We start from the raw sequence: 18,753 nt of genomic DNA on the forward strand, positions 1-18,753 counted from the left end.
CTGTAATTGACAGGTAGTAAATTGAGTAGTGTAACATGGTACTGATGTGTGTGTTTACTGTGGGGTGTGCATGTGTGCAAGTGTGCCTGTGCCCAAGTGTGCATGTGTGTTAGTGTCCATGAGTGCATGTGTCCATTTCTGAATGTGTGCATAAGTATTGAAGTGCATCTCTTTGAAATATGTATTGAGACTGTAATCTGTGTTCCATGTTTTCCTCCGTAGGTTCTGGTGCTGCTCTGGTGACCTGCAGCAGGGAACCTGAATCTTGTGCCCCAGGTACTGATGATGATGAAATGTCTGTAATGGTGCAGGAAGGTGTGTCTGGGTCCGCCATTGGTCAGCCAATTGACAGTACACAGCTTTCAACCCGTCAATGCGCACAGTCATCCTGCCATTACATCCTTTGTCACCATTGTCCCTAGGTGATGGACAGTCAGCAATGGGCATAGATCAGGGTAATGTGGTACCTGTGGTACATGCATCCTCACAAGGCAGCCATGTGCAGAGGCCTCCAATGGTACCACGCAGACAGTCGCCCATGGGTTCTCGTGGGGGCATAGGTGGCGTACTGCCTCTGGCCGGCGTGCCCAAGGAGGTATGTCAACCTCCACTATGTTTAGAACTGTCATGCAGGCACAGGCACGTATGGAAGGTACACCAGACAGGGTCTGAGGGAGCTGAGAGCATGTCGCATAGCCATGACAGGCGGCATGAGGCGAATGCACCCTACTAAGTCCGACAGGGGGGGCTGAAGCTGTCCCCTGGATAAAGTTTTCAATTTTAAAAGTTGGGGAAAGGCCGGGGGAAAAAGCTACATAGCATAAAAAGGAGACAGACAAGTTGTTTACAACAAACAAATAGAATTGTAACAGCTAATAATCACATAATGGGTCCCCAGCTATGAATGGAAAAAGTACATATTGGTCAGAAGGGTGAGAAGTAGAAGGGGTTGACAATACAACTGCCCATACCAGAAGTAATACACTTGTACACTGGGCCCACAATCAGCAGTTCCCAACTTCAATGGATGAAAGATATGTGTCCTGCCACCACAGTGCTTGCCACCAACCTCCCTAATGTAAAACAACTGGTCTGAAGGCCAAGTACTTAGTACAAATGACATAGAATGATAGCTACACTGTAATCAGGTTTTAACCAATCAGTAATAAGTAGAAGTTAACACTACCTGTATAGAATGTGTACCATGTATTGTTGAGATACTATGCTGATAACCTGTTTGTGTACCTTTCCAGATAGACATGGCACCTAAACGGAATCCTGCCTACTCTGCTGCAGAGGATGGCGTGATCCACCAGAGCCTGGTGCGTGACTATGCCATCCTGTTCTCACGCACCACCCAGAATCAGCAGGAGAGGTCTGCACTGTGGCAAAACCTTGTTAGCAGGATAAATGATGTTGGCATGCATGATAGGACATATGAGCAGGTGAGACATCACTGCAGTGATTTGATAAGAAATGTCCGCCAGCGTGCTGCAGATATCCGCAGGCAACAGGCTGCCACAGGTGGGGTGGCCACACATCCCCCCTCACCAGACAGGAGGGGCTACTGCTAAGTGTTGTGGATCCAGCCCCAGAATAACAGCAACCATCATGCATCCTGATGGAGGTTGGATCCACACAGCAGCAAGACAGCGGCGTGCAGGTAAGATGCCATATTCATTTATTGTTATTACTTTTACATTTGTTGACCCAGATAGTCTAGCTGGATATAAGTTCATTTTCAGTAGAGGCCTGTGGAGAAAAGCTCCACACGTAACGTAATAAAGGCAGACAGACAAGTTGTCATTACAGACAGCCAACATAATAGAATTGTACACCAGCCTGTTAATTAAATCAGCATACATGTAAGGAAGTCAAACAGTTTAGAGTCATACACAATGTACCGTTGGTTTCAAAGCAATCCTACCTAAAGCATAATGGTTATGCAATAAGGCAAAAGCCATATACATAATAGTTAGGGCTCAGAAGGGTAGAGAAGTAGAAGGAGTATGACAGATACAATGATATGGAAGAGGCAGGAGTCAAGAAGGGAAGTGAGGAAAGAAGGAAGATAGTCAAGAGGAGGTGGGAGGGATGGGAGAAGTAGGTCAGAGCATAGAAGGACATCACGGTGAAAGAAACAGGGTAGAAGCTAGTTTCTATGCACAATGAGGGGTTAAAGGTGAAGAGAGGGTAGGGAGAGGGACGTTAGCCTGGACTCCAAGAAGAACAAAGCCAGTGGGTTTGGAAGTACAGTTTGAGTTGACGTTTGAAGAGAGGTAAGGGTGAGATTAGAGTTAACTCCTGGTATGTACATATGACTGTTCTGTGCGCTGTTACTTCATGCACGCATAAGGTGTGCATGTGGTATGTATCTGTCATCATGATATATATACAGACATGATGTGCAGCTGATGTGTATAAGGGAACTAGTGTACTACTGTACTGTATCATGTGCAAAATGAATGGCACACATGTGCCCACTGACATTACTCTCTTCACACTTCCAGGTCCCTCCCATGTAGCAATGAGGCAGGCCATACATGCTGGTGAGTCTTGTTAAAATTATCTGTAAAACAATTTATAAAACTAGGAAGAGTAGTGTAACTCTGTAGTAGACATGCTGGTGACTGTGTTCACAATAACTGTAATTGACAGGTAGTAAATTGAGTAGTGTAACATGGTACTGATGTGTGTGTTTACTGTGGGGTGTGCATGTGTGCAAGTGTGCCTGTGCCCAAGTGTGCATGTGTGTTAGTGTCCATGAGTGCATGTGTCCATTTCTGAATGTGTGCATAAGTATTGAAGTGCATCTCTTTGAAATATGTATTGAGACTGTAATCTGTGTTCCATGTTTTCCTCCCGTAGGTTCTGGTGCTGCTCTGGTGACCTGCAGCAGGGAACCTGAATCTTGTGCCCCAGGTACTGATGATGATGAAATGTCTGTAATGGTGCAGGAAGGTGTGTCTGGGTCCGCCATTGGTCAGCCAATTGACAGTACACAGCTTTCAACCCCGTCAATGCGTACAGTCATCCTGCCATTACATCCTTTGTCACCATTGTCCCTAGGTGATGGACAGTCAGCAATGGGCATAGATCAGGGTAATGTGGTACCTGTGGTACATGCATCCTCACAAGGCAGCCATGTGCAGAGGCCTCCAATGGTACCACGCAGACAGTCGCCCATGGGTTCTCGTGGGGGCATAGGTGGCCGTACTGCCTCTGGCCGACGTGCCCAAGGAGGTATGTCAACCTCCACTATGTTTAGAACTGTCATGCAGGCACAGGCACGTATGGAAAGGTACACCAGACAGGGTCTGAGGGAGCTGAGAGCATGTCGCATAGCCATGACAGACGGCATGCATGATGTTGCGAATGCTATCCGTAACTTCACAGATGTCGTTGACAGACGTTGTGGGGGCATAGAACAGCTGCTCCACAACCAGATGTCCATGGGCCAGGGCGATGGTGTGCGTTTGCGATGTCGACGTGGCCGTATGCCAGCAAGAGCACCAGCTGGCAGTGGCCGCGGACGACAACAGGCCCACTCGCGCGCCTCAAGTGCCAGCACCAGCCCCAGCAATGCTGGGTCTGTGCTGTCATCAAGATGCCCCAGGACACCACGTGCACGTGGCTCTGGACAGTCCCAACAGGGAACTGTGTCCAGTCAACACACCCCTGCTTCTGATGACAGTACCCAGTCTGGGTTAGTACCGGATACGGCCCGTAGCACCCCTGCCAGGCACAGGTACCGTGTCCGTGCCCACAGACACTGATCTGGATGACCTGACAGGTGCAGTCTGTGGCTGTCCACAAAACCCTGTACATGGCAGCCATTATGTGGGACTGTGTGCGTGCTTACACACATGCAGAAACCTGGAAACCTAACACCTAGGGCAAACACATACACACACACACTGCACCAACAACGGTCCACCCTGTACTGCTGCCCCTCACAAACACACATACACACACATGTCAATTGGTGTTACCAGTGGCGGCTTGGGCATACCTAACCCACACCCTGTGCATATGATGACACTGTGCCACCTCCTGCATACTACAACATCAGTGCAGGTAAAGGTAAACACGTTGCTGATGCACAGGGTGACTACATAGATGTGTATAAGTAGTAACATGTTGGTAACTGTTGACTGTTGCAGTATAAATGTGTGTATATCCCAGCAGTCCTGCTGCAGTAACTGTATGAATGTCCTCAATTGTTATCTGCACCCATACTACTTAACAAAGTGTACCAGCTGCACACCATCACATGCTAACATTGACTATGGCAATGCGCATCTTGTGCTGTTATGTAGATTCAGCTACATGTATCTGTTCTGTCACACATGCATCTATACACACCCTGCTACCCACACAGATGCACACACTCACCTGCCATTCCCATTATTTATCACCCTACATGAGTAGCTGTTGATACATGACAGGTACACATTTCAGAAGTGCACTATGTTGTTTACTACTGGCATCCCCTTCTCTACCTGTACTCACAGGGTTCAGGCAACCTCATCAGTTGGAAGATGTAATGTGCATCAGGTACTGTAGTACCCTGATTGCCACAGCAAACATGTTTCCCATACGGAAATGCACACACAGACACATCCCACATCCACACACTTGCCACATTCAGGCTTCAGAATACTATCTAGGTATATTCGGGTACATGTGCGTGTTACAGTAGCATGTAACACTATACTGAGTACTGGCAGTTACTTGTCTGTTGTCATGTTGTTTGTATAGAATAAAAGAATTGTTTGATTATCCTACTCCGTTTTGTGGACATTACTTGAAGAAGTGTTACCTTACATGTGTTATCAGTACCACCACCTTCTGTTTTGTAGTTTTGTTTGTATAGGGTGCTATCAACATCACTACTTGTTAAGGGTAATGACCACCCTGCAGTGCATAGCCCCATGTGGCAAAAGCCACATCCCACCCCATCATTGTGCACACACACTAACCCCACCAACAGTAAAACACATACTTTCCATTTGCAAGATTCAAACCCATACCTAACTGTGCAATGACAGTAGAAACAGACACATTAGCAGAGTGTGCTATTTGCAGTAGTTGGAGAAATCCTTACTAATGCTGTACTTAGAGGGTGCTGACATCATCTGTGTGTAGGAGGAGGGATGTGCACCCTGTAGTGTGTTCTCCCAGTTGGCAAAAGGCAGTTAACCCTCCCCGCATAGTGCACACACATAAACCACACTCACACTAACACACATACATTCCCTTTGCAGGATTCAAACCCCTACCTAGCTATGTTAAGACACTACAGACGGATGCATTAGCACAGTGAGCTATTCGCATTACTGAGGGATTTCTTTTCCCCTGATATACTTATAGGGTGCTGACATCATCAGAGTCTAGAAAGCTGTGGTGTGTTTTCCCAGTTGCCAAAAGGGATGTTCCTTTCATACACACTTACACACACACTTACCCCCCTTCACACATACTTGCCACCTGCTGGATTCAAACCCCTACCTAACTATGTTATGACACTACAGACGGACGCATTAGCACAGCGCGCTATTTGCATTACTGGGGAGTTTCCTTTCCCCTGATATACTTATAGGGTGCTGACATCATCAGAGTTTAGAAAGTGGAATGATCATCCTGTGGTGTGTTTTCCCAGTTGCCAAAAGGGGGGTTTCTTTCATACACACTTACCCCCCTTCACACACACTTGCCACCTGTTGGATTCAAACCCCTACCTAACTATGTTATGACACTAGAGACGGACGCATTAGCACAGCGCGCTATTCGCATTACTGGGGAATTTCCTTTCCCCTGATATACTTATAGGGTGCTGACATCATCAGAGTTTAGAAAGTGGAATGATCATCCTGTGGTGTGTTTTCCCAGTTACCAAAAGGGATGTTTCTTTCATACACACTTACTTACCCCCCTTCACACCTGCTGGATTCAAACCTCCTACCTAATTATGTTATGACACTAGAGACAGACGCATTAGCACAGTGCGCTATTCGCATTACTGGGGAATTTCCTTTCCCCTGATATACTTATAGGGTGCTGACATCATCAGAGTTTAGAAAGTGGAATGATCATCCTGTGGTGTGTTTTCCCAGTTGCCAAAAGGGATGTTTCTTTCATACACACTTGCCACCTGCTGGATTCAAACCCCTACCTAACTATGTTATGACACTAGAGACGGACGCATTAGCACGGCGCGCTATTTGGATTACTGAGAAAATACTTTTCTCCAATATACTTATAGGGTGCTTACATGATCAGTGTCTAGAAAGGGGGATGAGCATCCTCTGGTGTGTTTTCACATTTGCTAGGGGTAACATTTGGACCAAGTGTGTGAGCATGCCCAGTTCAGCCTTCCGTGGCATGTTGTGAAAGATGTCTCATTTATCTAAGTGTGTGAGCATGCCCAGTGTGGGCTTTACATATGTTGAACTCTGCAGCCCATCACATTTGTGGATGAGTGTGACCTTCAACAAATACCTGAAGTTTATGGTTGTGTGTTCTGTGCCATGTTGTGTAGTTACTGTCGAATGCTTTTTGTGTGAACAAAACAGGGAGTATACTGTGCCTGCAGGTTTTGCATGGGATACTTTGCACACAATTGTCAACATCCGTTCATACTGACCTAACACTGTAGCACTGTCTAGTGTAGTGTTTCAGTACTTTCACTGTGGTGGTCAGTATCCTGGCCTTTAGTCCTATCACTGCTTTACATTTCCATAGTGTGCACAACAGCCTGGTTTGGGTCCAGTTGTGCACATCTGCACAAAGGCAGTGCCTCTACAGACCCTGTTAATTGCTGCCCCATAAGCTTAGCAAGTGTAGTCTGCAAATCTATGGAGAGGATCATAATTGAGCTCATAAACAAAGATATAGGGGACATGCAGACATTGTACCCATCCCATTTTGGCTTGGTCAGGGGCAGATCATGCCTTTTGTACTGGGTTGACATCTTCAAATTGGTCACTTAGGCCATTGTTGGGGAAAGGCAGTCCATACAGCCTACCTTGGCCTTGCAAACACTTTCAACACAATACTCCACTCAGGTATTGTGGAAAACCCTAACAACTGAAATGTAAACCCATATGTCACAAGATGGGTTGCAAACTGGCTTAAGGATCGGGACCCACAGGGTTAGAGTTGCTGGCACTATGTTAGACTCCAGGCTGGTCACAGGTGGTGTCACACAGGGCTCAGTCCTTGGCCCCATTGTTTGTCATGTACTTCCCAGAAGTACAGGCCAACATGGGAGGACTTTGGATGACAATGTTAGCAGATGACTGCACACTGGGCACCATAGTGGACAGTGCATCACACACAGATATCCTTCAGAAGGGACTCACAGTAACTGATAGCTGGTGCCAGGGCCATGGCCTGAAGTCAGAGTGCACAACATGTGTAGACATACCCTTCAGGAAAAGCAAGGTGACCCCAAGCTACCATATAGGTGGCAATCCTCTAAGCACAGAGGAGGTTATCATGGACCTGGGGACCCAGGTTAACAGTCACCATTCTTCCGAGACTCACATTGCTAAAGTGGCTAGGAAGACCTTCTACATTGCCCACCTGATCAGGCTGGGATTCACATCCAGATCTAGTGGGTCATTGTTCCCTGTACTCTTCACTTATCAGACCGGTGATCGAGTCGAATGCCCTATTCTGGCTGTATCTCACACAACATCTGCAGCAATTGGAGACACCCTGACTGTCCCCCACCTAAAGGATCAAGGAACCCCAACAGCTGTCATATGCTGCCAGATTGACGACACTCACACTCTATTCACTCACATACCGTCTGCTTAGAGGTGACATGTGCCTGACATGCAAGGCCATGTCCAAACAGAGATTAATGGGCATGCCCCACCTCAGACTCAGAAGATCCACCTGAACCACTAGTGCAGGTGACTTACACCTTAGCAGGGATGTATGTTGGACATGTTGGAGGGATGGAGTTATCACTCGGAGACTCCTATGCTGTGGAATACAATCCTGGTCCATTTGAGGCAGAGCACCTTGCTGGCTGTGTTCAAGAGGTATCTTGACCTAATGCTAGTCGGAGAATGTGTTTGTCCATCAACACATTGTAAGCGTAGTTCGACATGTCATATGTCTTGTTTAGTATACTGTGCCTCTGTCTACCTGTGACATAACATTGATACCCAGGGTAAACCTCCCATCTCCCATCCACTCATTAGGATTCCTGTTGAGGGGACTCAACCAGTGTCTCTATGGACAACCTGTACTGGTAGTTTACTCATGTGTGGGGTGGCTTCTGTGTTTTGGATAATGCAGTACAGCCTGTCCTATATATGTCAGTGCTGGGGTTCAGGTCCCTCATGTGCATAGCTCCCTGCCATTCAGATTGTACAAGGTGCAGCATGTGCATTGATTCCAGCTTGGACATGGCTTTCTACATCAGGCACAGCTTGCATCTGGGTGGACAGCATGGCAGTGTGTGGAGCTGCACTCTGTTTAATCAGACTACACATTACATGTGTTCCAGCTCTGTCATACTCCTGGTGAGGTACTGTTGTGGACTTTACAGGTGCTGGATGTGTGTGCATGAGGTACACCCACAGGGGCTGTTGTGGTCATTTCTAATGCTGATGAAAGATAACTGCAGAACCAGAATGACCTCCCCTTAGCTAGATGTCAGACAGCATGGACCATACAATCACAACTGAAAACAGGACCCTCTCCACAAAGGGAAAGTGTCCTGTCTGGTGGACCCCAGCCATAAACAAACTGTATGACAGATGAGGGTTACTAATGCAAGACAGAGCTACATCTCCAAAAGGGAAGACAGCTGTGATCAGCACTAGTAGAAAGCTACATTATCTCATAAAGACATGCAAGGTCAACTTGGCGACATAAATCACCAAAGACAATGAAGGTAACCACACTGCTTTCTTCAGTTATGTCAGACACCTGGTTGTGAACCCTCGGATATGCTCAGAGTTGGTACACAACAACATATATTCCAGTGACCTGACAGATATTGGCAACATTCCGGACAGCTGGAGTGCGATTTACCGCCTCCCTCACCCCCAAAACAAGATAGTTATCACTGCTGTATGTAACCTCACTGTCATCTTGGATGTCCATGTGAGAGCCACACTCAGCAAAGACAAGTACACAGCATCCATGGGACCTGCTGGTATCTCCAGTTGCATGCTATGTGAACTCCAGAAGGGCTGGACCCATATATACAACTGCTATTTAACCTTAGTCTTGCTACAGGATATGTACCTGAACACTGGCATACGGCAACAGTGGTCCCACTCCACAAGGGGATGCCTCCACAGACCATGGCAACTACCACCACACAGGCTTAACCAGCCTTGTCTGCAAAGATATGGGAGGAGTCATGGAGCTCTTACACAGACACATTACTGACCCACGGACCCTTGTTCCCACCTAGTTCAGCTTTGTACAGGGCAGATCCTGCCTTTTGCACCTTTGCACCCGAAAAGTACCTACCATGAAGATCAGGGTTCTTCAACACATGTCATATGCTTCCAGAATAGAGGAAGTCCAGCTTTGTTCAGTGTCATACCGCATACTTACAGGTGACCTATGCCTGACATACAAGACCATGTCCAATCAGGATTTGGTGGACATACTCCACTGCAAGCAATCCAAATCCACCAGAGCCATGAGAGCTGAGTATTTGAACCTCAGCACATACATGTATAGGACATGCTGGAGGGACAGAGTCATAACTCAGAGGCATCTCACACTCTAGCAGAGTATCCCAGTTCATGTTTGACAGAGTCCCTCACTGACTCTCTTCAGGAGACATCTGGACAACTGCATATGAGACAGAGGCACAGACTAGACAGAGACACAGTCATGTTATTCAATTACGTAAGGGGGTCATAATGTGTCACTACTAAGTCAGAGGCACAATATTCAGAATCTATTCTGTACACTTATTACCACTATAAGGGTGGCAATAGCCACATCACTATGGCTAGGCTTATACATGCACTAGGGCAGATAGCCTAGTAGTACACTATGACACTATGAAACACTGGTGTATGTGTAGCTATTGTCAATCAAACAGTATGATGTGGCTTGGGGGCTTGATATCTCCCTGTATTCCAACATTGTTTTGTCTATTCCTTCTAGCATGTCTAGGGATCAGTTGCTAGTGTCCTCTCCTGCTCAGCTGGTGAACCTGGGAATATTGAGGCACTGTTACAGTTGCCTCATGTACACTGACAACCCTCTCCTTCTGCCATAAAACACACATACATGTGAGAGATGCAACTATATAGCCAAAGTGGAGGCTGAGCTCTCTCAACATAGGACTAGCAAGACCAGAGAGAGGTGAAGGTAACCACACACACATCTTTAATCCAGTCTCACATGGCACTGTCACAACTTAAGATCATACACATAGACACACAGAGACACTCTCGGAGGCTCTGATCAGAAGTCTACCAGAATGGCGGTGGCCACCACAGCAGACACTCACACAACTGCCTCCACAGGGCACAGCACATGCAACACATTGACCACAGAGTTGGTGTGCCAAACAGTCACAGCCCTTAAGGCCAAACACAATGCCGGACACACTTGTCATAGGTGACTCCATAGTCAGACACACTGATGTCCCACTCACCAGATCAGGTACAGAGGAGGTCACAGTAAGCTGCCTATCGGGCACTGGAATCCACCACATAATGCAAGCACTCAGGTCACTAAACTGCAAGTACAGGTCTGACCCGGTCATAATCCATGCTGGTGTGAACGACCTGAGATGTACCTCCCTGGACTACATGGAAAGAGACATAGAGGATCCCTCTGATTATGTAGGCCAGGCAGGTATGACCCTGACCTTCGGCAGTATCCTACCTTCACCAAGTATGATGCCACATAAACAGAGACAAGATGATCAGCTGTAGTATTTTGCTTAGACTATGGTGTCATTCTAAGGGGGTCCAATGTCTGTCTGCCTGGGATGACATGCTGGACAGGCCACGGTGATTTGCAAGGGACGGCTTGCACCTGTCACCCCTGGGCTTCCGGATTTCAGATGATGCTCTTGCCACCCCCATTGTGCCTTTTTTATGCAAGACTCAGATTCTCCACCTACCACCCTAGAACACAGTAAAGGAAAGACACTAAGGGTAATGCTGCTCAATGCCTAAGGTCTCAACCTCAAGCTGCACACACTCTATGCCCTTCTCAGTATGTAGCACATTGATGTCTGTGCTGTGCCTGAAACCTGGTTCACAGCTTCTGACAGCACCCCGGCACTATCGGGTGTTACCTCATATCATGCATTCTGGCACCAGCATCCCGACAACACCAAGAAGGATGGTGGGTGTCCATATTCATTAAGGACACCCTCACCTCATGGTTGGTGGCAACACACGATGCATCAGAGACCATCCAGGTGCCAGTGACCGTAGGCAAGACTGCTCTGCAGTTTGTAGCATGTTACATGCCACCCGCTCAAACTCAGGTACCTCACACAGCTATCCTGCAAACACTGAAGGGGATAAATGTATCTCAAAACACCATCCTACTGGGTGATTCCAACTATCCACATATAGACTGGGATCACTAATCATGCCACAACACTCTAACACAAAGGTTCCAAGAGTTCATACACTGAAATGCCATGGAACAACTGGTCCCAATCCCCTCAAGTGGAGGCAACATACTAGAACACATCATCACGAACATGGGGTCACACTGTTCAACACCAGACATATACCCATCATTGGTGAGATCAGATCATGGACTATTCTCAGTGGAGTCCACATCCCACCCACACCCCAGATGGGAAATGAAACGGTGAAGACCTTCTCAAATGCCGACTTCACATTTCTGAGGACTGGTGTGGTCTCTTTCAAGGCCCCCAGGCCAGCAGACACCATTACCCAAGCCACTGTATCACTTAGAAATGCCTTCTACCAGCACCTCCAGGACTGCATGGTTCAGGCAATCCCAAATAATAATGACTCTTTGTACCACAGGCAAGCATCCAGTCTGGTGGACCCTAGCCATAAACAAGCTGTACAACACAAGGAAGGAGCTACTACAAGATAGAGCGTAATCCGTAGGGGGGAAGGCACCCCTGCTCATTGTGAGTAAAACACTGGGTTCCCCCATACAATCATCCGAGGCATGTTTTGAGAGTAAACCCACTCAGGACTCCAGGGACAATCATGAGGCCTTTTTTACCTATGTTTGAAACCTGGGAGGAAACTCCCAGATATGCTCAGACTTAGTTCAGAATAATGTTGATATCACTGCACCTACAGACATTGGCAACATACTGACTGACAGGTTCAGTGCAGATTTCTCCCCCTCCCCCCAACTGGGGTATGTACACCAGAGGATTGTAGCCCCCACAAACATCTCCACTGCTGGGGTGGGAACTGCTCAATCCAAGGCAGAAAACACTTTATCCATGGGACCAGATGGTGTCCCCAGTTGTGTGCTCCATGAACTCAATGAGTAATTACACCGCAGTTAGGGCAGCTGTTTAATCTTAGCCTTACCTCAGGATATGTTCCCAAGGAGTGGCATACAGCAATGGTGGACCCACTTCACAAAGGAGGTGCCTCCACCAACCCCAGAAACTACCATCCCATCAGCTTGACAAGCCTGTTCTGCTAAGCTATGGAGAGGATCATAATGGGAATTCTAAATGAAGACATAGGGGACTTGCAGACATTGGATCCAATCCAGTTTGGCTTTGTCAAGGGCAGATCATGCCTTTTAAACTTGGTTGACTTTTTCAAAACACTCACCCAGGCCATTGGCGTGGGCAAGGCAGTCCACACAGCCTACCTTGACCTGGCAAAGGCTTTCGACACAATACCCCACTCAGGTATCATTGAAAACATCACCAGCTTAATTGTGAACCCATACATCACAGCATGGGTTGCAAATTGGCTAAGTGACGGAACACACAGGGTCAAAGTTGCTGGTGCCAGTTCACACTCCAGAGCTGTCACAAGTGGTGTCCCACAGGGCTCAGTCCTGGGCCCACATTTGTTCAGTATCTACTTTTCAGAAGTACGAGCAAACACAGGAGGATTATGGCTGACAAAGTTTGAAGATGACTGCAAACTGGGAAGCATAGCTGGAAACCCATCTGACACAGACATCCTTCAGAAGGGTCTCATAGACACAGATAACTGGTGCCACGGCCATGGCCTTACATTAAACACTAAACAATGCATAGCCATACCCTTCAGGAAGAACAAGGTTCCCACTACTTCCCATCTAGGTGGCAATCCTCTAAGCACAACGTAGGTTATCAGGGACCTGGGCACCCAGGTTGACAGTGACCTTTTGCTTGACACTCACATTGCCAGGGTAGTTTGGAAGGCCTTCTACATTGGCCACCTCATCATGCAGTGATTCACATCTAGATCAAGGGAGGTCATCGTTCCCCTGTACTCATCACACCAATGATTGCATACACTGCCCCATTCAGATTGGATGGGCCCACAAATTCCTCGACAGGAGGTGAAAGGGTCTCAAACATATTTCTTATGCTGCCGACTGAAGGAATTCCAGCTGTATTCAGTCACTTACTGACTGCTCAGAGGTGATCTGTGCCTGACATACAAGGCTATGTCCAACCCAGACTTTATGAACATGCTTCACCCCAAGACCTCTACATCCATCAGAACTACAAGGACAGGAGACCTAAACCTCAACACAGATATTAATAGGATGTGCTGGAGGGACAGATTCATCACCCAGAGAGTCCATATGCTGTGGAACAACATCCTGGTACATGTGGGGCTGAGCACCTCACTGGCTTTGTTCAAGTGAGATCTTGACCAATGGATGGGAGATTGCAGGTATACCCCAGGGATAACCTCAGTATCACTGCTTGACAGAGGCACAGCAAAATAATGGGCATATCCATCAACTTGCAGGGGTGGCAGACGCCACAAAACTCTGGCCTAGGCTTATTAATGCCCTAGGGCAGATAGCCTAGTATGAACCTATGGACATAGGCCTGGGGCAGTTCCTGCTATTAGGACAGTGGTCTGCAGCAGGCTATATAGTAGTAGTCGGTTTTAGCCATTGTTTTTGACCATGGCTTTTCCATGTTGCTTCTTGTTGTGGTACAAACATGGGTGTGTGGTTATCCATGCTATTTATTGCTAGACACCCTCATTTTGTATCTTTTTCCATGTTTTGCACATGTACATCACTGTATGACATGCAGCTGTTTCCACAGGGTCATATCGTGGATATGGATGTTAGTTGGGGTCCTCAGGTGTGCATATTGTACATGATATTACATTACTTAACACATGGCATTCATGCCTCAGGTGGTGCTGCAGGGCCACCTCTGTCGGATACACATACTACACTCCCTGTACATTTGGAAGCAGGTTGTGTCATGTTAGGCATCCCTGTTACTGTATGAGTGAGTCAGAGCGGGTATCAGTCCCAGTGTTCCTACTGACCAAGCGTATGTGCTATGTGTTGCCTCTTTGCCAAGGCCAGGGCATACTGGGCACGCCTCCTTCTGCCTACTGGGACAAGGTCAGGTTGTTCCTCCTCCGAGTCACCCCTGCCTGTGGTGGCCTTGGCAATGGTGGGGATGTTTGGCCCAGCCCTGTGCTGGTCCTGCTGCAGCTGTTTCCAGGATCATATTATGTAGCATAGCACATATCATGATCATTTGGGTACATGTAGTTGGTGTGTACTGCAAAGCTCCACCAGATGTGTCCAGACACCGGAACCGTGACTTGAGCAGCCCAAACACACGCTCTATGATATTACGTGTTTGTGCGTGTGCCTCATTATGGCGTTCCTGTTCAGGTGTGTGTGCATTTCTGATGGGTGTCATCAGCCACGGCTCAAGTGCATAACCTGCATCCCCACTAGGTGTCCGTGTGGGAAGTCCCCATTGGCAAATGATTGGTACAGCTGCGTCAGATGCCAGATGTGGGAATCGTGGTAGCTCCCAGGGCAGCCAGCACACACATTCATTATTATGCCCTGGGCATCACACACGACCTGGCAGTTGATGGAACGGTAGCCCTTGCAGTTAATGTAGACTCTACCCGCTCACCGGCTGGTGCTTTGATGCGTATGTGCGTGCAGTCTATTGCACCCAGCACCTCAGGGTATCCCGCTATTTGCTGGAAGAGACGCATATTGCTGGCCACAACTTCACGGTCATTAGGGACATATATATGATCACTGACATGTGGTGACATGGCATCCAGGAACTGGTGCAGTACCCTGGAGGCTGATGCCTGTGATATCCCCATCATATCACCAGTTGGTCTCTGGAAGGTACCTGTTGCTAGTATTCTTAGGCCAACACATACCTTGGTTTCCACTGGGATGGGTTCCCCTCTGTTGGTTCTGTGTGTGAGGTGTGGCCTGCACAGCTCAACAATCTGCTGCAGGAGCTCTCTGTCCACTCTATAGCACTCTACTATCTCCAGCTCATGTAACCCATGGTAGGTGACCCTGGGCCTGTATACTCTTCTCCTTCTCCTCACTCTGGGTTGTCTGTCAGCATCTGCATTGTCACCACCCTCAGCAATTCGCCTATGCCTGATTATAATAGCCATGGCAGCCCCTAGCATTTCTGCTCTGAGTTCAGCTTTATTTCAGTTTTCAATTCTGATAGCTTAGCTTCTGGCAGTATCTCTTGTGAGAAACAGCCTTCACTGCTCTTTGTTGTGTTTTAAGTGCTGGGCTGGGCTTCTAGTCTGCCTGTGTAATTGCCTGCTTGTAATTGTTTCCACCAATTAACTCCAGCAGTATTCCCTGGCAGTTTCCCTGTATTTTGGTTGTTTCGGTTTCCTCTCTGTTTCCTGAGGGGAGCAATGTGCACACCAGCTTAAACACGCTCACAGTCACTTAAATGCGCGCACACATCCCTACACAGTGTTACACGCGGCACACATCCTTACACGGTGTTAGCTAGGCTGATTCATGCTAAAACATGCACACTGCCTTACACACGTGCACACCCGCGCAAACCGTTGTAAACAGTTTGCAACACGCTCCCACATGTTGAACCTGCCTTACACGCGCTGCATGCACGTATATCAAAAACTTGGAGTGTAGGGATAGCGTATACCCTCAATTTCTTGACTTTCCTAGTGTTCTGTTGGGACACACCTCCCCCCCTGATGTCTGTCTGTCATCTGTTACCTTACATTGCCCTCCATTCTGGGACATTTCTTTCTATCCTTCCCTCCGTGATGTCACCTACCTCTTACTCTGTTCCTCCCTTCTCTAACTCTTACACTACTCAGAAAGTGCTCATTACCTATGTGGCAGTGTGATTCAGTATTGTAACCCTCATTTACATAGGATTGCCTAGTAATGCTTAGTTACATATCTTACACGGAGCTTCCCCCCCTTGACAACCACTAAACGGAGGCCATATTGTTTTTAGTCTGCAAGTCCCTCCATTGACATTCCATGTAATACATAAATACCACAATTGTGGGCTTATAAGCTTCGGTTTTCAGTTTTAGGTAGCGCACCCGTTTGCTTGGTGTGCTGCAGTTAAACACAATAATCCCGTGAAAAAAAAAAGTTAAATAACTTATTTTGCAACACTTTTTCATGCCAATGGCCACATATTTGGCCATTGGCATGCTTAATGACACATATGCACCCTTTATTTGGAGCTGACATAGCTCCGTTTTTGATTTTGCAGAAATGTACTCAGTTGTCAGCTGAGTACATTTCTGCAGCTAACACGTCCGTTACACGGACTGGTTTCTGCTTCGTGGATCGCTGAAATACCTCATTTGCATATCTTGGAGCTGCAAATGAGGTATTGAGCATTTCCACGCCCAGTCCGTGTAAGAGACGTGTTAGCTGTCTCTTACACGGAGGTTTGGGCTGTACCTGAATCGGGAGGCTTACACGGAGGCTTACACTACTCTTGAACTCCGTGTAAGCCTTCCTGAATCTGGCCCTATGTCTATCTCCAGACAGGAACAAGGTATCACAAAAATCCTTCACTAAAGGCTATTTAGCACCACAGTGACAATAAGATCATTCCAAAAAACAAGTAGCAAAAACTCCTCTGGAAACCAAGCACAGTTAAGAAAAAAACAGTTGAAAATGTAATTTCAAAAACACCACACTTTAGTCACATAGAACAAGTCTGGAAAGTTCTGGATCATACATCTCAACTGTCTAGATTTTCACAGAATGTCCAGATATTTGTCTCATATTTTTGGTCTGTTCCTTTTGAAATCTGTGGCTCTCTGGCAAACTATTGAAGTCACTAAATGACACACATTTGCGTTTCAGGCTGTATATCCATTGGAAAATGAATCCTAATGTAAAACCTGTTATTCTAACAGTTTCTTAGTTTATAAGAGCAATATTTAAAATCTGTACCTATTTTTGGGACTTTCCCCCACATTATTTTAGGCTTTGTCCAAATTTCCTATGCTAAGATGTTTTGAGGTATGTTTTGGATCCCTACAAAAGGAGTGATAAACTAAAAAGATAAAAAGAAACAACATAAAAATTCAAAGTGTTGAAGTGAAGAAGAGTGTGTGTGTGTATGTGTGTGTGTGTGTGTGTGTGTGTCTGTGTGTGTGTGTGTGTGTGTGTGTGTGTGTGTGTGTGTGTGTGTGTGTGTGTGTGTGTGTGTGTGTGTGTGTGTCTGTGTGTGTCTGTGTGTGTGTGTGTGTGTGTGTGTGTGTGTTTACTATCATTTAACTTATCACACTTTGTGTGAGTTATTGTTTCAAGGAACAGGATAACCAAAAAAAAAAAAAAAACATCGACCGACACAAAAAATGAACGTGGAAGTAGAGAATGTTGAAGTTGACACAATTTGAACATTCTCCACACTTCTGCAACTGCCACTACCATGCAACATACAGTAAACAATGTTTTTGCAGGGGGCAAGCCCCCCTGCACCCCCATACCCCCTGCTACTTATATATACAAACTCCAAGATTGCACTACAGTAAGGGAAGGAGTATATTTCTCGATCCCACTATAGTGCAATCTGCATTAAAGTGTTGAAACTCACAAAGAATGCTGTAGTGCATTCGCTGTTGTGCATTTCAACATTTTTTTGTTCTTTTGATACTATCAAATTGCGTTCGGACTAACGTAAATCGAGCAAAGTCTGATCACCCCTTTGATAGCAAACCGTGTGTGTGAGTGTGTGTGTGTGTGATAAAAGGCACATTAATCAAGAAAGCAGCCCTTACTATATAGTAACATTGGAAAAAATGCAGTATGTAGAAACATCACCGATAAAAATATGATCAAATTAAAAATAGAATCTGTAATCATAAGTATATGAAAACAAAAAAGAGAAGTGCTTTCAAACAAAGGACATTATCAGATCACTGCTAAAACTGAGCATCATACCTCTCAACCTCTTAGTGCAAGAACCCTGCACAAAGCCTGACAAAATGAGGGTACAAATGCCCAAAAATAGGGACATACTTTAAACATTGTTCTTACAAACTTAGAAAGTTGCTGGAGTAACAGCTTTTGTTTTAGCATACATTTTATGAAAGATTTAATATCTGAAACACACATGTATGTCATTATTTAGTGACTTTAATCCTCAGATCATCACAGTGATTTGCCAGAAAACCAGAGGTTTATGACGAATAGACCAAAAATATTAGTCAAAAACCTGGACTTTCTGCAAAAATCTGGATAGTTGAGGAGTATGCTGAGCATCCATAAAATCAATTGTGCACTAAAAATAGGAAAAGAACAGTGAAC

The sequence above is a fragment of the Protopterus annectens genome, chromosome 1.part0 (assembly GCF_019279795.1).
Source record: "Protopterus annectens isolate FY-2018-M chromosome 1.part0, PAN1.0, whole genome shotgun sequence".
In the NCBI taxonomy this organism is placed as follows: domain Eukaryota; kingdom Metazoa; phylum Chordata; order Ceratodontiformes; family Protopteridae; genus Protopterus; species Protopterus annectens.